Genomic DNA, 217 nt, shown 5'->3' with positions numbered 1-217 from the left:
CGCGAATCCTGATTACGATTTGAAGTATCCACATGCAGTTTTTCTAATAAAGTTAAAAGTACAAATATTCGTGATTTCCTGTTCATATTGAGTGCAATGCCTATTATCAGCTGCCTGCACGATTTGCTGCATGATTTTGCAACACTGATCTCTATCAAAAGAAGAAGCCGCTCTAGCTGCAAAGCGCCCAGCATGCCCTTCCATCTGGCACCGCCCA

The sequence above is a fragment of the Penaeus monodon genome, chromosome 34 (genome assembly GCF_015228065.2).
Source record: "Penaeus monodon isolate SGIC_2016 chromosome 34, NSTDA_Pmon_1, whole genome shotgun sequence".
Classification (NCBI taxonomy): Eukaryota; Metazoa; Arthropoda; class Malacostraca; order Decapoda; family Penaeidae; genus Penaeus; species Penaeus monodon.
Note: the sequence above shows the minus strand (reverse complement) of the source record.